General features: G+C 35.8%; 1 non-coding gene across 1 annotated transcript; it reads left to right on the forward strand.

Annotated features, from left to right (window-relative positions):
- Positions 1 to 20739: 20739 nt before the first annotated feature.
- LOC128036409 (small nucleolar RNA R71) lies at positions 20740 to 20846 on the forward strand. Its single transcript, XR_008193206.1, has one exon. It is a non-coding gene; the product is annotated as a small nucleolar RNA R71 (small nucleolar RNA).
- The last annotated feature ends 2259 nt before the right edge of the window (positions 20847 to 23105 follow it).

Below are 23105 nucleotides of genomic sequence, written 5' to 3' on the forward strand. Positions count from 1 at the left end.
AGCTACAAAACAAGATCAAAAGGGAGGCTACGAATCAAAATGGAAAACAACCAGAAAATTGCGGTAAAGCTAATGTTGTAGAAGACTACAGCGATGGTGAACTTCTAGTCGCTTTTGTCAACAATTCTAAAGTGAGCGAGAAGTGGATCCTTGATTCAGGCTGCACCTTCCACAAGAGTCCCAATCAGGATTGTTTACAACTTACGAAATAGTGTCTGAATGTGTTTTTTTGATGGGAAATAATGCTTCATGTAGAATTGCAGGTGTTGGAACAATTAAAGTTAAAATGTTTGATGGAGTTGTCAGAACACTTAATGACGTACGACATGTTACAGAATTGAAGAGAAATTTAATTTCGTTGAGTACTCTTGATTCAAAATGGTACAAATACATAGCTGAAAGTGAGGTTTTGAAGATTTCCAAAGGTTCCCTCATTATGATGAAAGGCCAAAGAAAGAATGCCAAGTTATATGTTTTGCAGGTTTCTACTATTACTAGTGATGCAGTTATCGCATCCTCTTCCTTGTCAGATGATGATATTACTAAACTTTAGCATATACGCCTAGGGCATATAAGAGAGAATGGTATGGCAGAATTGAGCAAAAGAGCACTTCTTGATGGGCAAGGAATTTGCAAACTAAAGTTCTGTGAGAATTACGTTTTTGGGAAGCAAAAAAAGAGTTCGATTCACTAAAGGAATCCATAACACGAAGGGAACGTTGGAGTATGTTCATTTTGATCTGTGGGGGTCATCCAGAGTGCCTTCGAGAGATGGATCTAATTATATGCTAACTTTTATTGATGATTTTTCCAGAAAAGTTTGGGAGTTCTTCCTAAAGAAAAAAGTGATGTATTTTCTGCATTTAAGTCTTGGAAAACTATGATAGAAAAATAAACTGGAAAACAAATAAAATACCTCCTCACAGAAAATGGCTTAGAGTTTTATTCTGATAAGTTTAATAAACTATGCAAGTTAGAAGGGATCGTGAGACACTACACAGTTTGTCATACTCCACATCAAAACAACGTTACAGAATGATCATGGAGAAGGTTCGATGTATGTTGTCAAATGCCAACTTACCAAAGTCATTTTGGGCCGAAGCAGCCTCTACTACATGTTTTTTGATCAACCGATCTCCATCGGTTGCCATTGAGAAAAAGACTCCACAAGAGGTATAGTCTGGTAATCCTGCTAACTATTCTGATTTAAAGATCTTTGAGTGTCTTGTGTATGCTCATGTTGATAATGGAACATTGGAACTGAGATCCATTAAATGTGTTTTTCTTGGTTATAAAGCTAGTGTAAAAGGGTATAAGTTATGGTGTCCTGAAAATAGAAAAGTTGTAATCAATAGAGATGTTGTTTTTGATGAAACTACTATGCTACCTAACTTATCTCTTAAGGGCTCTTCTAATAAAGAAAATTACGTGGAACATCAGATTAACCCAGAATCTACAACAGAGTCGACTCCTCAAGCCAGTACAAAAATTTAGAATAGAGTTGCTTCTTCACCACAACACTCTATCGCCAAAAAATAGAACTAGAAGAGAAATGAAACCTCCAAAGTAGTATGTCAAGGCTGATCTAGTTGCTTATGCTTTAAATGTGGCTAAAGATTTAGATGTAAACCAAGAGCCATCTAATTATTCTGAGGCGATTAATTGCGAAGACTCAGAAAAGTGGATGTTTGCTACACAAGAAGAGATGGAATCACTCCACAAAAAAAAAACATAGGATCTTGTGAAACGTCCTAAAGGTAAAAAGGTTGTTCGTTGTAAATGGGTGTTTAAAAAGAAAGAGGGGACTCTAGGAGTTAAAGAACCCAGATATAAAGCAAGGCTTGTTGCGAAGGATTACAGTCAAATTCTAGGAGTGGACTTCACAGATGTGTTCTCCCCAATTGTGAAGCATAGTTCTATTTGAGCTTTGCTTGGTATTGTGGCCTTACATGATTTAGAGCTTGAGCAGTTAGATGTAAAAATTACATTTTTGCATGGAGAACTTGAGGAGGATATTTACATGCAACAATCAGAGGGTTTTACAGTCTCAGAAAAAGAGGACTATGTTTGCTTGTTGAAAAAGTCCCTTTACGGTTTGAAACAGTCACCAAGATAGTGGTACAAGAGGTTTGATTCATTTATGACTTCTCATGATTTTAAAATAAGTAGCTTTGAAAGTTATGTTTACTTTAAGAAAAACAGTGATGGTTCTTTTGTGTATCTACTCCTTTATGTTGATGACATGTTGACAGCAGCGAAAGACAAAGGAAAGATAAGAAAGGTCAAAGCCCAAATAAGTGAAGAATTTGTGATGAAAGATTTGGGACCAACAAAGAATATACTTGGTATGGATATTCTTAGAGATAGAAAAGCAAGTAAATTGTACCTAAGTCAAAAAGGGTACATTGAGAAAGTTCTTTGCAGATTCAATATGCAAAATGGTAAGCCTGTTAGTACTCCTTTAGCAGCCCATTTCTGAATTTCATTGGCTTTGTCTCCACAATTAGATGATTAGATTGAGCACATGTCACATATTTCATACTCTAATGCAGTGGGATCTCTCATGTATACTATGGTTTGTTCACATCCAGATTTATCATATGCAGCCAGTGTAGTTAGCAAATACATGGCGAATCCCAGTAAAGAACATTGGAAAGCAGTTCAATGGATTTTAAGATATTTACGAGGTACTACTGATGTTTTCTTGCGGTTTGGAAGAACTAGAGATGGATTCATTGGCTATGTTGATGCTGATTTTGCTAGAGACCTTGATAGAAGAAGATCTCTCACAGGTTATCTCTTTACAATCGGAGGTTGTGCAATCAGTTGGAAAGCCACTTTGCAAACTACAATTGCTTTGTCTACCACTAAAGTTGAGTACATGGTGATTACTGAGGCTTTTAAAGAAGCTATTTAGTTGAAGGACTCGTTAGTGAACTCAATAAAGACCTTCAAATCAATACAATATTTTGTGACAGTCAGAGTGCCAACTTCCTTACAAAAGATCAAATGTTTCATGATAGAACAAAACACATTGATATTCGGTATCATTTTGTTCGTAATATTATTGCTCATGGTGATCTTGTTGTGAGCAAAATTAGTACTAATGAAAATCCTGCAGATATGATGACTAAGTCACTTCCTATAACTAAGTTTGAGCATTGCTTAGACTTGATTGGTGTTCATTGTTGAAGCTAAACCCTTAAGGGGTTTTATGGAAGAGGTGGAGAACTTTATCATTGAGAGTTTGTGATGAATAACTTGTTCATTAAGAATTCGTGTCAAGGTGGAGATTGTTAGAATTAAAAAAGTGACTCGAATCCTTATTGAAATAAAAGATAGTGGTAAAATAAAATAAAAGTAAAATTCCTATAGAACTCTATTTCTTTCATTTTATTTTAGAATAAGGTTTTTTAAACCTTATTAAACTCCATCTATTTGATATTGATTAGAATAAGGTGTTTCAAACTTACTACACTCCTATTAGAATATGGTTTTACAAGCCTATAAATAGACATAGTCTACTCCTCTTGTAATTATTTGAATTTGACATGGTGAATTTTCTTCTCTTCTGCCCGTGGTTTTTTCCCAAAAGTGTTTCCACGTAAAAATCTGTGTTTTTTTTGTTTTTATTTCTCTTTTCTTTGTGATATATTATCATTACTGACATTTCATTTTACATTTTCAATGAAAAATAGGAAATGAGAGCATGGTAGGTAAAAAGAGAAATTGTTATTCTCAATTATAAATGATTAATCATTTTACTTTATTATGTTTAAAGTTCTCAATTTTACCTTCATCTAACTTTTGAATTTAAAATATTGCACATATTGAAAACATTGTGGGAAGATCTTATTGAGAACAAAAGTCAATTTCTTAAAAATATTTTCAATGAAAACTCTATAATTATATTATCTAATGTAAAATCTTCACTTATTAATATAAATTTAACTTCAATTTATGAAATTTTTAATTACCATTATAATTACAAGTTTACTTTACAATGATAAGTTATTATTTACTATTATATTTTTTAATTATTTAAATAATTTGCAACTTCAAACTATTTTGATAATCTAAACAATTAAGGACTAAGAATAGAAAGTATAAATTTGTAACATGTTTATTGGTTTAATATACACAAATATTACCCTTTTCTAATATTATGCAATTACTTTATTTGAAATCTATTTATATTTAAAATATTATATACTTTAATTATCTTTGTTAGTGCTTAAATTGCATTGTACCATGATATGTGGAAAGTAATATTGGCACATCTCATTGCAAACCTATAGGCAGATGGTGTTGTATGTGTTGGAAATTATAGATTGTAAATTCATTATTCATGAGCACTTATTTTAATTAGAAAGTGATGATTTATTCATCCAATAGGTACATTTGATTTTCATGGGACATGTTTCTTTTAAGAAGTATGTCCAACATAAAGGGTTGTGGCTCTTCAAAATAGTGTCCATTGAGTGCATATAAATAGAAGGATTATGGTGCTCACAATCATCATTACAATTAATCCAATTTTCAGAAATTAAAGTAAGAGTTAGGGAATTCCTTGATTTTTCTAATAAAAGGAAATTCAAAAAGCTTTGTTGTATCTCGGGAAGACCTTTGTCTTAACCCTCTAGAAACTTTGTGTGGGGGCAAATAGTTATATTTGGAAAGCATCATCCGTGCCTCAAAGTCTACTATTTTAATTCCATATCGTCTCCGGATCTATCATCTCCACTCATATTCTCCAACAATCAAAGAAAACTATTTTGGAGATGGCGGTGAAGGCTACCACCGTATTCAAAGTGATGAACCAAGAGTTTGTGAAATTTGATTGATTTGATGGCTTAAACTTCAATTTCTAGAAGGAAAAGATGTTCCTTATAATGGTACTGAATCTGAGGTACATTCTAGATCAAAACATACAACCCATGGAGGATCCTACTCTCAATGCAAACCCCGAGAAAATTGAAAAAGTGGTTGAGCTTAAGGAGAAGTGTGAAGAATACAATTTCACATGTCATGGACACACTTTCAACACATTGCCTGATCGATTGTATGATCTCTACATCTCGATGTAATCCCCGGTGGAAATATGGAAAGCTCTTGAAGAGAAATACAACATTGAGCGACAAGGTCCCGATAATATTTTAATGATGAAGTATTTCAAATTCAAAATGCTCGATAGTATCCCGATCATGGATCAAGTCCATGAACTACAAGTCCATGTAACCAGGCTTCGTGACCTGAAAGTTGTTATTTCAAAATTATTACAAGTCGGGCCTATCATCTCGAACTTGCCTTTGTCTTGAAGCAATTATCAAAAGAAACTTCTGTATATGGAAGAGGACTTCACTTTGGAGAAAATACATAGGCATTTGTGTATTGAAGAGGAGACTCAAAAACGTGATGCGGTGTATCTTCCTCAAAGTTCTAAAGTGAACCCTGTGAGCAAGTCCAAGAACTCTAGAAATGGTAAGCGAAAGGCCACATCAGACCAACAACGTGCAAGACAAGAAGAAAAAATCTCACAATTGTTATAATTGCAATAAGAAAGGATACTACATTAAGGATTGTAAACTTCTAAAAAAGAAGTAAGATGCCACAACTTCCAAAGACAATATGGTGGAGGACATGGACTTAGTGGCCATGGTTACAGAAGGGATCGAGAATTTGGAAATTGGTGGTTGGACTTTGAAGCTATTGTCCATGTGTGTAATGACCGACAACAATTCAAGAGTTATAAACTAATGAAAAATCGTGAAGTACTTATGGGCAAATATAAATCAGTTAAGGTGCTCGATCAGTGGACGGTGAAACTCAACTTTACATCCAAGAAAAAAATTGACTTTGACCAACGTGTTGCATGTTCCTGATGTGAGAAAGAATTTAGTGTCTGTGAGTCTTCTATGTAACAACAGGTTCAAGGTTATCCTGGAATCTGATAAGTTAGTCTTGCTTAAGGGTGATATATATGTAAGAAAATGATATTGTAATGAGGGCATGTTCAAGTTGAGCATTGATATGGATAAAGTCAATTCTTCTGCTTATATTGTTGAATCTTATCCTTCGTGGCATGCACATTTAGCATATTTTAATTTTAAAACTTTAAACTATATGCAATGGAATGATTATATCAGTCTGAGTAATATGAGTTTGTGGATAAATGTGAAGTTTATATTCAATCAAAAATTACCAAGAAGTCGTTTCCTAAAAAGTGTGAAAGAAATTTGAAAGTGTTAGATTTAATCCATTCGGATGTTTGTGAATTAAATGGAACTCTAACAAGAGGTGGAAAACAACATTTTATTACTTTTATAGATGACTTCTCTAGATTTACTTATGTGTATCTCATGAGAATTAAAGACGAGCCTTTTGATTTGTTTAAACGTTTTAAAATAAGGTTGAGAATTTGTTTAGTAAGAAAATCAAAGTGCTTCGTAGTGACAAAGGTGGTGAATATTTTTCAAATGAATTTAATGTATTTTGTGAGAAACAATGTGTAGTACATGAGTGTTTCGCACCTTATACTTCGTAACAAAATGGTTTTGCAGAAAGAAAGAATCGTACTTTACTGGATATGGTTAACTCGATGATCTTTTGTTAAATCCCGAGATCGTAAAAAATTTGTTTGAAAAGATCCGTATATTTAGATTTATTGGGAAAATCAAAACCTCGTAAGTTAGGATACGACTTTTCCGAATTTCAAAATACGAAATGCTATTTATTTGAAACAAATTTTGATGTATCAAGTGAAATAAAGCACGAAGTCGTAATAAAAATGCGAAAATAGATTATATCGTTGGTATCCATGACAAAGCAATGATAAATACGATGATGCAAACATGAATAGCACGAGCGCAAGGAAATAAAATATAAATACAGAGACGAATTAATTAATGTGAAATAAATAGTAAATAAACGAGTTAAATAAAACGGGCACATAGGTAAAACAGCAAACATCACGCGAAACAACAGAACAATAAAGGAATTAAAAAATATGTAAATGCATGTATATATACACAAAATTATAGAAATAAGAAAAATATATGCATGTATATATTTTAGAATTACGAAATATGGAAAATATATATAAGTATGCATATGTATATCTATATGTATTAAAATACGTACATATAGATATAGGTATGCGTATGTATTGAAAAATGAAATATAAAATATATTTATAATAACTTTAAAAATGTACGTTTATATATTAGAAAAATCATGTGTGTGTATATATATATTGTAGAAATGTATATATATAATGTATATAACAAAATTTAAGATTAAAAAGGTAGAAATAAGTAAATAATAATAATAATTAATAATCATAATAATAGTATTAAATTGATTAACTTCAATGAGAAAACAACCAAAATAACAAAGAAAAGGACTAAATTGAATTAAAAACAAAATTCGGGGTGAAATCACAAATAAATTAAAGGGAAGGAGCTATTTTGAACGCGCGAATAACATAGAGGGACTGAAAGGACAATTTTCCCTTCTCCCCTAAAACGGCGTCGTTCAAATAAGGACTAAACTGAACTTGAAATAAATTATAGGGTACAATTTAAAAAGACCAAAGAAACTTGATTGCAAAATATCGAATAAGCGGAGGGGCTAAAACGGTAAATAACCCAACGCTCAAAACGTACGGATCCCCTGGTCGGGTCGGGTCAACGCGCAGATCTTGGGGGCAAAACGATGCCGTTTTGTGGCGTTTGGGTCCTAGGTGAAACGACGTCATTTCACAAGGCTATTTAAGTAAAAAAATTTCAACAAAATTTCATTTTTTCCTCCCTGTTTACAAAAGTCCCAGAAAACCCTCTCTGTCTCTACTTCCACTCTGGGCAATGCCCAAAATCTGGCCATCGCCGCCGTATACGACAGTGGGAAGCCGAAAAGTTTCCTTTTTCCTTCTGACGTACTCTCTTGGCCCCACGTACCCCTCTGGCGACGGCGAGCAGAGGTAAAAATGTCTTATTTCTTTGTTTGTTGTTTCGAAATAAGAAAATAAAATAAAAAATAAGAGCGAAAAAAATAAAAAAAATTAATAGAAGCAAATCACCTTTAAAAACGATTTCTCTTTTTTATTTCTCAAAAATATTCCTCTTTTTTTTCAAATCCCCCTTTTACAGATGTAAAGATCGGTTTTTAAACCGATTTCCTCCCAAAATAAAAAAAAGTATTCATTTTCTTTTTTATTTCTTTCTACTCTTTCTGTCACTGCTTTGGTTGCTTTGCAGGTACGTGGTGGTGGCCTTTGGTGGTGGGTGGGTTGGTGGCAGAGGGCAGACACACCACTTTCCCTGCTGATGTGACGATGCCGGCACTAGGGTTTCAGCTTTTCTGAAACCCTATTTTAACTCTTGACACTGGTCTAGGGTCTGTTGGGTTGTTTTGTTGTAAAAGAATTGTTGGGTCTTGGGTGTTGGGTTTAATTTTGTTGGGTTGTATTTGGGTTTTGGGCCCCGGGCAAAATGGCCTACAACAACTACACCTCGTTGCTCATTGTCGTGTAACGGGAATGAAACAAAGACTTTGAAAGGGCCAATTTTGCCCGGTCTCACCGAGTCTTGATTTCTTTTGGTGCTTCCCTTTTCAAGTAGCTTCGTTTCAGTCCACTGTCTTGTTACTTTGATCCTCTCTGCTGCACTTCAGAGAGATACGGCTTGTAGCTTCAATCCACTCTGTTGCAACTTCAAGAGGACGAGATTCGTGGTTTTAGTCTGCTCTACTACAACGTCAGGGAGATAAGACTTGTTGCTTCAACCTACTCCACTACGACTTCAGGGAGATAAGGTTTGATATGATAAGATCCGCTATCTACAGTCTGCTCCACTATAACTTTAGGGAGATAAGACTTGTTATGATATACTTAATCAGACCTACTTCAACGTTAGAGATATAGGATTCATCATTTTAATCTGCTCCACTGCAACTTCAGGGAGATAGGATTAATAACTTTAATCTGTACCACTACAACTTCAGGGAGATAAGATTGGTATCTTCAACTTGCTCCACTATGACTTCAGGGAGATAAGGTTTGTTATCTTCAGTCTGTTCCACTGCAATTTCAGAGAGATAAGGTTTGATATGATAAGATCCACTATCTACAGTATGCTCCACTACAACTTTAGGAAGATAAGACTTGTTATGATAGACTTAATCTGGCCTACTGTAACGTCAGAGGTATAAGATTCATCGTTTTAATCCGCTCCACTGCAACTTCAGGGAGATAGGATTAATAGCTTTAATCTACTCCACTACAACTTCAGGGAGATAGGATTAATAGCTTTAATCTACTCCACTACAACTTCAGGGAGATAAGATTGGTATCTTCAACCTTCTCCACTGCAACTTTAGGGAGATAACGTTTGATATGATAAGATCCACTATCTACAGTCTGCTCCACTACAACTTTAGGGAGATAAGACTTGTTATGATAGACTTAATCAGACCTACTGCAACATCAGAGGTATAGGATTCATCATTTTAATCCACTCCACTGCAACTTCATGGAGATAGGATTAATAGCTTCAATCTGCACCACTACAACTTTAGGGAGATAAGATTGGTATATTCAACTTACTCCACTGCGACTTCAGGGAGATAAGGTTTGTTATCCTCAGTCTGTTCCACTGCAATTTCAGGGAGATAAGGTTTGATATGATAAGATCCACTATCTACAGTCTGCTCCACTACAACTTTAGGGAGATAAGACTTGTTATGGTAGACTTAATCCAGCCTACTGCAACGTCAGAGGTATAGGATTCATCTTTTTAATCCGCTCCACTACAACTTCAGGGAGATAGGATTAATAGCTTCAATTTACTCCACTACAACTTCAGGGAGATAAGATTGGTATCTTCAATCTTCTCCACTACAACTTCAGGGAGATAAGGTTTGATGTGATAAGATTCACTATCTGCAGTCTACTCTACTACAAATTTAGGGAGATAAGACTTGTTATGATAGACTTAATCTGATCTACTACAACATCAGAGGTATAGGATTCATCGTTTTAATCCGCTCCACTGCAACTTCTGGGAGATAGGATTAATAGCTTTCATATGCTCCACTACAACTTCAGGGAGATAAGATTGGTATCTTCAACCTACTCCACTGCAACTTTAGGGAGATAAGGTTTGTGGCTTTAATCTGCTCCACTACAACTTCAGGAGATAAGATTTGTAGCCTGTCTTCAATCGAAAACAAGATTCGTTGTCTTCAGTCTTTAATGTCAAGGAGATAAGATTCGCTACCTTCAGCTTTAATCTATTCCGCTGCAATGCCAAGGAAACAAGATTCACTACCTTTAGCTTTAATCTGTTCCACTGTAATGCCAAGGAAATAGGATTCGCTGCCTTCAGCTTTAATTCGCTCCACTTGAGCTTTAATGTATTCCACTACAATGCCAAGGAAACAAGATTCACTACCTTTAGCTTTAATCTGCTCCACTGCAAAGCCAAGGAAATAAGATTCGCTATCTTCGATCTGTTCCACTACTACTTAGGGAGACATGATCTACAATCTTCAACCTACTCCACTGCAGCTCAGGGAGATAAGACTGGTGGCTTAAATCTGCTTCCCTACTACCTTGGGAAGATAAGATTCACCGTATTTGATCTGCTCCACTACTGCTTAGGGAGACAATATCTACAATTTTCAACCTACTCTACTGCTGCTTAAGGAGATAAGGCTAGTGTTTTCGATCTGCTTCACTGTCAGTACAGGAAGACAAGATCTACCATCTTTAACCTACTCCACTGTTGCTCAGGGAGATAAGGCTGGTGTTTTCGATCTGTTTCACTGCCAGTATAGGAAGACAAGATCTACAATCTTCAACTTATTCCACTGCTGCTCAGGGAGATAAGGCTGGTGTTTTCTATCTACTTCACTACTAGTATAGGAAGATAAGATCTACAATCTTCAACCTACTCCACTGCTGCTCAGGGAGATAAGGCTGGTGTTTTTTATCTACTTCACTGCCAGTATAGGAAGACAAGATCTACAATCTTCAACCTACTCCTCTGCTGCTCAGGAAGATAAGGCTTGTGTTTTCAATTTACCTTGCTGCCAGTATAGGAAGACAAGATCTACAATCTTCTTCAATCCATTCCACTACAACTTCAGTGGTATAGGGTTTGTGGTTTCACCGATCTATTCTAGGGAAAATAACCTGTAAAATCCATTTCATGAGCCTATTTATGCCTAGTGATTAGAATATTATGATGGGAAGGAATCAAAATCTCCTAACTAAATGTGATTGCATGAATGCAAAATGTCATGAAAATGATCCCTCAATGTTTGAGTTGTTATTGCTCATTACTCAATAAGGCTTCATTGCCAACACGTCAGAATGCTATCTTGTCCGGTTGGTAATGTTCATATCTTACTTAACCGGATTGCCCCCACCATAATCTTCAAGGTCCAATCCACTGTACTCTTCAAGGTTCAATCCACTTGTAATTTTGGGACATAAAATTTGAACCATCCTCCTCCCACTGTTCTCCTACTGCAATTCAAAGATACAGGATCTGAACCGCTTTGGCCTTACACCATTCCCAAGGTGTCGTACCAAATGTTTATGCACAATTGTACAATTTTCTTCTCCGAGAAATCCTCTTCTTATCACTCGATCATCATTACATTTTTGTTCATTGAAGCTTTGTCACCAACACGACATCTTATCAATTTGTTCAATCAATGTTTGGACAACAAAATCTAAAAGGATAGTCTTAATTAAGACTTTTCCTTCTTAGACATTTCAACATTTAAACTTGGTGTATTCTAAACAATAGTCCTGTTTTAGGTTCCTATATTGTTTAGAAACTTCTAGAGTGATATGCAAAACTTCCCTTGTGAAAGTATTATTAGTCCATTAAATATTATTTCAATGCAACATGCTTGCAAAAGATCATAACGATGGATAAAATAGGATTGATTTGGGAGCATGACTCGAAACGGATAAATTATCAAAGAGAGTAAGAATAACAAAGGAATTGATTGAGAACACATATCTTGAAAGAGAATGAAGTATTCCAAGAATGGCAAATTCAATATAAATAGTATGAAGACTAGCTGCCCCAGATATCGCATCTTAAACTTCTCCGTACTAACTTTCTGAAGACCATTCTGAGTTTGACATGTGTTTAGGAGATCTACAGTACTTTGTCGATGTCTCAAGATGTCGCCTACCCTTTCCTGTTAATTCAGGTATATCAAGATCACCACATGCCCCAATCTGATCAAAATTTGAGTTGTTCTGATCACCTCATGTCCCATTCTAATCAAAATTTGAGCTACCTTTTTCGGGTTTTCAACTTAAATCCCCTTTGGTCTCAAGGCGCCCTTTACAGGTTTTCACCTTAGCCTCTCCTTTTTCTTTTTCTTCTTTTTTTTCTTCTTTTTCTTTTCTTTTCTTCTTCTTTTTTTAAATATATTTTTTATTGAATCTAAACTCATAGGATTAGGCATATCCTTGTTATCCCTTCAGATCAAAATCAACATTTTTCCAGATAAGGCCTTCCACATAAGATCCTTCCCAGTTTGGCATCCACTTTCTTATAAAGTTCTTTTTTGTATGGGAAGGATCTTCTTCAATACTAGGTCCCTCTCATGGAATCCTCTAGAGCGAACTTTTTTTTGTGAGTTCGCATCATTTGCTTTTGGCACATTTGACCATGATAGATAACTTTGATCATTCCTCTTTAATCGGGATTAGATTAAAAAAACTTAGAGAGAAAAAATCTTGTCTTCAATGGGTAAATTTGCAATAAGCCCAAGAGAAAGTCATTGCCCCGGTAGAGGTTTTTCCACTACACTGTTCACTTTGGGACGACATGGTGTTAATCTTGAACAGACTGCAAATATTTGATATTGTGCTATTTTTCAAATTTAGTGCATTGTCAGATATGATCCTTTTTTAGCATTCCATACCGACGTATGAATTCTTTCAAGAATTTGCTGATTGTCGACTTTGTGACATTAGTATATGAAACGGCTTCTACCCATGAAGATAAATCGATGACCGCCAGAATATTCTGGCGAGATCGACCCAATGACCTTCATGCCCCACATAGGGAGAAGTTATGGATTCCATTGATTATTTGTAGGGTAGGATCTATGTTCCATCTTGTTCTACCATCCTCAATAAGTCTGAAGATAGGCTACAATCTATGTCATCTTCAAAGTCATGAGATCCCTCTAAACACATGTCTCGCTCAAAAGGAGATTCTGAGTCTATAGCAGCGTCACTCATGTCGTTGATATCCAGGGACCTATTGTAGATGCAAAAGAATGTATGAATGTACAATATGGCTATGAATGAATGACAGAATTATTTTGAAGAAAATCCAAAGGAATGAAAGAATCAAAAATAATTATTCGTAAAGGATGAAAGAATATTGGCTTAAAAATGATCGCAAAGATGTATTAAAATAATGACGTTCAGACATGAGCCTATTTCACAAAGAAGTTCTTATTGCCTCTAGGCTAAAAGCAACAAGTGTGTTCTGAACATTACTCTAAGTAAACTCTAAATACTACAAAAATTTCTTCTACAGTCCGATTATTTAGAACACTCCCAAGTTTATAAGGGTAGGTATCTAACAAGGTCCCCTTCTGTTGTCTTCATGTATGTCATTGATGTGAACGTTTCTTCTTCTTTTTTTTAACTCTTTCACAGAACTTCATTTTTATTGTCCATCATATTTTGTTGGACCTTAGCTAACCGCTCTTGCAGTAGTAGTTGGTCCTACCTCTCCCTTTGGAGTTGTTCAAGTCTTTCAAATCTTTGGTCCATGTTTATTGACTTTGCTCGGGTATTGTAAGGGTGTTTGGTTAGTAGGTTGGTTTTCAAATTAACTAAAATAATTTTAATCAATTAGGCTCTTTTGGTAGTGAATGCATATGATGCGATGAAATGCATGAAATGAATGTAAAAAAGCGTCAACTCTAATTTTATTTCATTTTGAAAACTTTACCAGAAAACAAACTTCTTTACATAAGATGGATTACAGATAAGGCTTAACCCTAATGCTCAGAACTCTAATCTTCTTAAGTAATGAGGCCAACTCTTGTCCCCGATCTGATTCCAATTCATACTTCACGATCAGCGTATCGGCTTACACTGCCAAAGTCTGTAGGTGATTAGCTACCTCTCGGATTTGAACTATCGCTTCTCCCATAATATGATCTCTATTTCTAACTTGGTTCTGAAAGTAGTGAAGTTGCTCATTCTGACGGTCTTCGTTAGCTTCCAGATATTCGATCCGGATCTCATAATTTTGCAATGCCATTTCAAACTCTCCTATTCTTTCTTTCATTTCCTCAATTTTACCTAAGCTTGCTCTCAATTCCATCACAAAATTCTGATTTCGAAACCGATGGAGAGATCCTTCTAACTCAGTCACTCTATTCTCTTAGTTCACCTTTTTCCTTTTGGTTTTCTGAGAAACTCTTCTTTAGAGCCTTATTTCGTGTCTGGACCTCTTGGAACTTCCTTTCCCAACTATTGACCTTGTTATTTTCTTCTTGAATCTCTTCACGCCACTGCTCCAAAGTTTTTCCCAACCTGGTAGTTCTTATCGATAAGCGAAGCTTCTTGTAATCGGTCTACAAGCTATCTAAATCTTCTTCGGCCTTAGTTTTTCCTTCTCTTAATCTTTCTGCCTCAAGTTTCTAAACATCCGCGTCTAATCTCAAGTTCACCTTTTCTTCTTCCATTTGCTCCATCTTCTTTTCTAATTCTGCATTTCTCCTTTCAAAATCTTGCTTTATGATTTCTAATTTAGAAGGGACAACTCGTAAATGTTCCTCTATCAACTTATTGTTTTCGTGACTTGGCTTAGGGATGTTATCATTGATTCTTCTAACCCACCAGTCATTATACTCAAGAGTTTTCATTGGACCCACGGCTAATCTCTTCATCCGACGAGTCTGGTTCCATGCATTGGACATTTCCCGAATCTCCTTTTTGTAACCATCACCTTTGTATGAGAATTCACACTCGACTAGTCCATGAGTTGCGGGTATAAATTGCCTTTACCCATACTGCCTAAGCACTAGCAGTGAGGCATAACTAACAGCTCCTCAAATTACAAGTAGAGGAACCCAGTCAAAATCGCCGCATCGATACAAAATCTCATCCGGAAGCAACCACAAGGATCTCCATTCGACGTTCTCTTCATGCAGATTCTGAAGAATTGCCATCCACTTCTCTTCCGAGATGTCATCCCTCCTCAGTGTAGCTACTATCTCTTTCAATGGCGAATAATTTTTGGAGAAGACCTAATATGAGACCTTATCGACCTTCCAGAAGTGACTATGGAACCAGGCAAGTAAAAGTTGCGCACATCCGATAAATCTACCTTTACTCACTCTCCGACAGGCATTTAGCGACCTGAATGTTTCTGCCAAAATCACTGGGACTGGTGTAGCCCCCCTGTCGAGCCGATCAAACAAATCAGTGGCTGCCTCATCTACGTGTCCCAAAGCCTTGGGGAAGACAACTAGGCCATATATACGCAAAGCAAGGACATCTACCCTCTTCTTCGTATCTGGGTGTGCTAAAATTATATCTTTTAGATTCTTCCAAGGAATGCATTTGTTCTCCCCTTATTGCTTGATATGGGCTGCAACCCACTGCTCACTCATCCCGGTTATGTTCATCAACTTCTTTAAAAAGAACGGTACATTTACAGCTCTTGAGTAAGCTCTATCGACTTGAATCTTCGAACACCAAAGTAAAGCCATATATTTTTCTATCGTAGGCACTAAATCAATCTTCCCGAATGTGAAACAACTATAGGCAAGGTTCCAAAATTGTACGAGAGCCCGAAAAAGATGCTTGTCTACCTTCATATCTAGCAGATACGACAAATCCCTGTAATTAGAATAGAATAGATGCCTAACCTCATCATTCCACTAACCCCAAATTTCTTTCAACTCTTGCAAGCTTTCTATATAGCAACCGAATATGAACTAACGCCTTTTATGATGAAATGTCATGTAATTGAAATGTCATGCATTCAAAGAAAAACACAGAAAGTTAGTATCAGGCATAAATATACAATCCAAGATAATCCAAGAATAAAGCACATATTCGGGTATCTAATAAGGCTTGGGTGTAGTTCTACCTAGGGTGAGTTCTTAGGGTTCACTACATGCGGTTTGGCTTCTAGGGAAAAGGTACCCAAACCGGCAAATTCCTCGATCCTCACCCATTATAGGCTCATATGGAATGAGTTCAGTTCAAGGGAATACATTTTCCTATGGCTATACAGAGATGAAAATCTCACGAAGACATAGGTACGGATGTATCCCGAAAGTGATCCACTATCCTATACGAATGTGAAAACCTAACGAAGGAATTGTTTCTCACTCCCACTTAAAATGGTAAGATCAACCAATCATGCAATACAATGCAGCAGTATACCAAACTTAAACTACCACAGCAATCAAATCACAATGATAAAAAATTGAAATAAGACGAAATGAAATGCAACAAAAGGATCATATATTCAAATCAAATTTTAATTTTCGACAAAAGATAAAAACTAATCAACTCGAGGCTTGACTAACTTATTTTGGATCCCCAGTGGAATCGTCAAGCTGTTGACACCATTTTTTTGATAAAACGGGATCGACTTGGATTTTAAAAAATGAAAACTGGTATGGGAGTCGCCACCAATCCTTTTTTATGGGGTGTGATCGGGACACCTCAAAAAATGGTTGTTTTTGATAACCGATTTAATTTTATCAAAACAACGATTTTGGTCTACAAAATTTAAAAAACGGGTTCGGGAGTCGGTTACGTACGAGGAAGGATTAGCACCCTCGTAACGCCCAAAATTGGTACCTAGTTGATTAATTAGTGTCTAACATCGAAGATTGAAATTTTTGAAGAGTTTTAAAAAATACGATCCTTTGTGAAAATTTTTGAGACAGAGGCATATTTTTACGTTAATCGAGAAAGAGAATTACGTCCCGTAAGTTAGGACACAATGTCTAAAATTCCCAATACAAGAATGAATATCGAAAATTTTACATATTTCAGAGATATTCGATTAGCTTGGGTTTAGAAAAGAAATCACGTCTCGTAAGTTAGAACATGATCTTTTGTTAAATCCAGATACCGTAAAAAATTTACTTGAAAAGATCTGTATATTTAGATTTATCGGGAAAATCAAAACCCCGTAAGTTAGGATATGACTTTTCTGAATTTCAAAATACGAAATGTTATTTATTTAAAACAAATTTTGATGTATCGAGTGAAATAAAGCACGAAGTCGTAATAAAAATGCGAAAATAGATTATATCATTGGTATGCATGACAAAGCAATGATAAATACGATGATGCAAACATGAATAGCACGAGCGCAAGGAAATAAAAGATAAATACAGAGACGAATTAATTAATGTGAAACAAATAGTAAATAAACGAGTTAAATAAAACGGGCACATAGGTAAAATAGCAAACATCACATGAAACAACGAAACGATAAAGGAATTAAAAAATATGTAAATGCATGTGTATATACACAAAATTATAGAAATAAGAATAATATATGCATGTATATATTTTAGAATTACGAAATATGGAAAATATATATAAGTATGTATATGTATATCTATATGTATTAAAATACGAGATATAGATATAGGTATGCGTATGTATTGAAAAATAAAATATAAAAATATATTTATAATAACTTTAAAAATGTATGTATATATATTAGAAAAATGTGTATATATATATTGTAGAAACGTATATATATATAATGTATATAACAAAATTTAAGATTAAAAAGGAAGAAATGAGTAAATAATAATAATTAAAAATCATAATAATAGTTTTAGATTGATTAATTTCAATGAGAAAACAACCAAAATAATAAAGAAAAGGACTAAATTGAATTAAAAACAAAATTTGGGGTCAAATCAAAAATAAATTAAAGGGGAGGGGCTATTCTGAATGCACGAATAACAGAGGGACTGAAAGGACAATTTTCCCTTCTTCCCTAAAACGGCGTCGTTCGAATAGGGACTAAATTGAACTCGAAATAAATTATGGGGTACAATTTAAAAAGACCAAAGAAACTTAATTGCAAAATATCGAAGAAGTGGAGGGGCTAAAATGGTAAATAACCCAACGCTCAAAACCCACGGATCCCCTGGCCAGGTCAGGTCGACGCGTGGATCCTGGGGGGAGAACGATGCCGTTTTGGGGCGTTTAGGGCCTAGGTTAAACGACGTTGTTTCACAAAGCTATTTAAGCCAAAATTTTTCAACAAAATATCATTTTTTCCTCCCTCTTTACAAAAATCCCAAAAAACCCTCTTTCTCTCTCTACTTCCACTCATCGCCTTGCTTGATTGACCATCGGTACAAGAACGTAATGACCGACCGATACTACAACGGGAAGTCAAAAAGTTTCCTTTTCCTTCCAACAGACTCCCTTGGCCCCATGTACCCCTCTGGTGACAGCAAACAGAGGTAAAAACGCCTTCTTTCTTCGTTTGTTGTTTCGAAATAAGAAAAGAAAATAAAAAATAAGAGCGAAAAAAATAAAAAAATTAATAGAAGCAAATCACCTTTAAAAACGATTTTTCTTTTTTATTTCTCAAAAATGTTCCTCCTTTTTGTCAAATCCCCCTTTTACAGATGTAAAGATCGATTTTTAAACCGATTCCCCCCAAAATACAAAAAGTATTCATTTTCTTTTTTATTTCTTTTTACTCTTTCTGCCACTGCTTTGGTTGCTTTACAGGTACTTGATGTGGCAAGTGGCGGTGGGTGGGTCGGTGGCAGAGGGCAGACGCACCACTTGCCCTACTGATGTGACGATGGAGGCGCTAGGGTTTCAGCTTTTCTAAAACCCTAGTTTGACTCTTGATGCTGGGCTAGGGTCTGTTGGGTTGTTTTGTTGTAAAAGAATTGTTGGGTCTTGGGTGTTAGGTTTAATTTTGTTGGGTTGTATTTGGGTTTTGGGTCTCAGGCAAAATGGCCTACAATAGGTACGATGTAATTATTTGTCTCTATATAGACGATTTCTTGAGTTTTAGAATGAACACAAAAGGTGTTCGCGAGACCAAAAAGTATCTAGCCTTTAATTTTAATATGAATAATCTCAGTGAGTTCGCCCTTCTGCACATCAATAAGGGTCATTCCAGTTGCTAGGAACGGCCTTCTTAGGATGATTGGTACTTCTTTGTCTGCTTCAAAATCTAGAATTACAAAGTCAGCAAGAAAGATAAACTTATCTACACGTACCAATACGTCCTCGATTTTTTCTTCTGGATATACTAAGGATCGATATGCTAGTTGAAGCGTAGCTATAGTTAGCCTAACTTCTCTTATCCCTGACTTCCTAAATATTGACATAGGCATCAAGTCGATACTTGCACCTAAGTCACATAATGCCTTACCACAATATGTTGCTCCAATGTTGCACAGTATGGTAAAACATCCAGGATCCTTCAATTTAGGGGGTAGTTTGTCTTGAAGATATGCACTGCATTCCTTTTTCAGAGCTACCGTCTCAAATTCTCCAAGTCTTCGTTTCTTAGACAAGATATCTTTCATGAACTTGACATGGTTTGGTATTTGCTAAAGTGCTTCAACCAACGGGATGTTGAAGTCAAGTTGCTTGAGTACGTCAAGGAACTTCTTGAATTGAATCTCCTGCTTTTGTTTCTGAAGCCTTTGAGGGTAGGGTGGTGGTGGTTTCATTACTATGACTGATTCTGGTTGATTCGTCTTTGGTGACAATTCTGTATCTAACAATGTTGTTAGTTGATCAGAATTAGCTGGTCTTGAGGTTACTTTGTCGGGTTTTAAAGATTCTGGTTCTGGTGAAACTGGAATTTCAACACTTGGTTGAACTTCTTCTGAATCTTGAGCGTCAGCTAGCTCCTTTTCAACTTCGACAGTGCTGGGCTCTACTGTCTTTCCGCTCCTCAATGTCAACGTTTTACAATGTTCCTTCCCCAGATTTCTCAGATTCTCCATGTCACTAGGTAGAGCACCTTATGGTCGGTTCCTGAGTTCAGTAGCAAGCTGGCCCACTTGATTCTCCAAATTCCTTAGAGTGCGTCATTTTTCGCCATGTATGCCTTCAATAGATTCTCTAAGCTATTGGATGGTTCCGCTTGGGTTGGTTTCTAAACTTGTTGGAGGAAACTAGGCGGCTGAGTTGGTCTAGGTTGGGCGTAAGTGTTACTGGCTCCAGCCCATTGGTTACTCTAGGAAAAATTCGAGTGATTTCGCCACGATGAGTTATAAAACTTGGATTGCAGTCTTTGCCTCCCTTGATTTTGGTTTTGGTTACCCATGTAATATACGGATTCGGGGTTTGATGGACATTCTTCAAATAAATGTCCTTCCCCACAATACACACAGGATATATTCTCAAATTGGTTAGGTGGTTGGGCTGCAAAACTGTTAGACCCATTAGTGGTAAGATTCTTAAGCATTGAGAATACTGAAGATACCTGAGATGCGAGTGAAGTGAGAGCATCCAGTTCATGTATTCCAATGACTCGTCTTCCTGACGCTACTCGATTGGTTGGCCATTGATAATTATTGCTGGCAATCCTCTCAATAATTTCGTAAGCCTCATTATAAGACTTAGAAAGGAGAGCACCATTAGCAGAGGCGTCCACAACCATCCTCGTGTGAGCATTGAGACCATTATAAAATGTCTCAAGTTAAATGCAATGTGGGATTCCATAATGATGGTACTTTCATAATAACTCTTTGTACCTTTCCTATGCCCCATACAGGGACTCATCATCCATTTGTTGGAAGGCAGTGATCTCATTCCTCAACTTGGCATTCTTGCTTAGCGGGAAATACTTCATGAGGAATCTCTCGGCTAACTCTTGCCATGTAGAAATAGAGTTCAATGGCAATAAGTTCAACCAGGCATGAGCTCTATCCCTTAGCGAATATCGGAACAGCTTCAGTCATAATGCATCTTCGGGTACTCCGGAAAACTTGAAAGAATCGCTTACTTCCATAATTATTCTTAAGTGAATATGAGGATCTTCAGTAGGCATTCCACTGAATTAGCCCACAGTTTGAAGCATCTGGAACATGATTGCCTTCAGCTCGAACTGTTGTGCCTCGATTTCGGGTCTCCTAATACCCGGATTAAAATCGTTAAATACTGGCACGACATACTGTCGTAAAGCTCTATCCCTATCATCAGTAACAAAGATACGATTCTGAGCAAGGTTTGCTCCGTTTCCTTGATTCATACTCTCAAAGTTTATCTCTTCGGTCCTTCTCTGGTTCGCTTGTCTTCTTCGTTGTCGAAAGGTTCGTTCTATTTTAGGGTCCACAGGTAGTAAGTCGATAATCTGGCCAATACTCATAAACACCTGAAATAATCACAAAAAGATTAAGTAAGTAAAAATTTAAACAGGAAAATAAATAAACCAAAATGTAAAAACAGATTCACAAATAATGGTTTTTAAAAAAAAACAGTCCCTGGCAACGGCACCAAAAACTCGGAACAATGAAAATGTGCAAGTGTACACAATTGCAACAAGTAATAAAGTCACAAGTAAATTTCGAGTTATCGTACCCACAGGGACTGTAAAAAAGAATATTTATGAAATTAATGCTAAAACACTTTGGTGATGGAAAATATTTTGGTTTAAAGATGATTAAAAACTAAGGGTTAAAAACTAAGTAAAAAAAATTAAAAATAAAAAGGTTCTAAGGCACGATTTCAAATAAGGTTTAATTACATTCCTTTAACTTAGAATTATTAAACTTATTATACTGCTACAAACAAATTCACGGCAACTCGGTAATTTGCTAACTACTGCTCATACATAATTATTAAATTAATCAATCTCTTGAAAATATCCCCATGTCAATTCAAACAATTAACTCGATTTAATAAGCACATAAAAGACTATGTGAGGTAACAGAGTATTTCTACCTTGAAACAGTTTAATCACAATAATCTTGCAAGTTATGCAAGGCATATGTATCACCAAATACAATGCTAAATTAACTTCAGCTACCTTAGAAGAATAAACATGCATTGATTAAGTATTGTGTCGACTAATTACAATTTCAATACCATTTAATAATTAATTCATTAGTTATCTAACAATTAATATTGCAAGAATAACTTAGGCATGATTTTACTTAATCAAGAATCTTACTGAGGCCTATAACAAAGACAAATGTAATTTCAATAATTCAAACAGCAAAATATAATCAACCCAACACGGATTAAATTCAAGCTAGATTGATTAAAATAACCATTTCAATAGCATAAATATTCATAAACATGTTTTTCAAAACAACAACAAAATTTAAAGAGATAGGGAACAATAAGCAAATCCGGTGTTTCTCCGTGGCTTAACTGATTTATCCGTTCTTCATTCTCCATTGTCCTCGGCTATCAAGGTGGCTTATGAACACTTTAATTGCCGATCAACAATGGCTGATGAGGACCTCCTTCCCAAGAGAAGAAATCAGCACTTGAACAAAAGGGAAAATGGGAAGGAAAACTTGAGAGAAAGTGAGAGAGGAGAATAGAGAATGAGAGTGTAAGGGATGAGTTGAATGATCAGTAAGGGGTGGCCTTTATAGCTAATTGTGGCTGGTAAAAATAGCAAATTCCATCAGCCAAAGATACCCCCCTTGGCTGGCCACGCACATGGAAAAGTTGAGAGATTCAACTTTGCTAAAAATAGCCTGGGGCAAATCCATGAAGCCACATTTTTTGAAGAGGTTTGAATGCAAGGTTGAAAGTTCTTCAAGGGCTTATTTGAAAGCTTATTTAGCTAGCTAAAATGCTGATTTGGGTCAGCATATGGACGGTTCTCGGCAGCCCAATTGGTGGCCGGTTCGGTTCACTAGATTCGGTTCAACCAATGCAGTTCAACTGGACCCTTTTTTTCCATAATTAATTAATAATAATTTATTTAAACCAAATTAAATGGGGAAAAAATTAAAATTAATTATATTATGAATTAACACACATTTTTGGACCATCTTAGGCTGGAAATAAAATTTCCTCGATGCTTCAAATTATTTCTCGGTTTTATTCTTCGAGCATTGTCTGC

This window comes from Gossypium raimondii, chromosome 13 (genome assembly GCF_025698545.1).
Source record: "Gossypium raimondii isolate GPD5lz chromosome 13, ASM2569854v1, whole genome shotgun sequence".
Taxonomy (NCBI): domain Eukaryota; kingdom Viridiplantae; phylum Streptophyta; class Magnoliopsida; order Malvales; family Malvaceae; genus Gossypium; species Gossypium raimondii.